Here is a 202-nt window from a genome sequence, read left to right on the forward strand (position 1 = left end):
ACAGTGAAAGAGGCCTGACTGGCAGACTGATTCGAGTACTCTCACTTCAGTCAAGTTGACTCACAGATGCAGCATGTCAGTTACAATTATGTAGAGGGGAAAACTCACTGTCAGTCACACCGGTTGTGAAACGTATTCGTGGGCATTGCTCTGACTGTACTCAGCAGTTTGTTCACAGTTATACAGAGAGGTGTTTCTAATA

This window comes from Morone saxatilis, unplaced genomic scaffold (assembly GCF_004916995.1).
Source record: "Morone saxatilis isolate NCDOM2014 unplaced genomic scaffold, NCSU_SB_2.0 Contig5, whole genome shotgun sequence".
NCBI classification, from domain to species: domain Eukaryota; kingdom Metazoa; phylum Chordata; class Actinopteri; family Moronidae; genus Morone; species Morone saxatilis.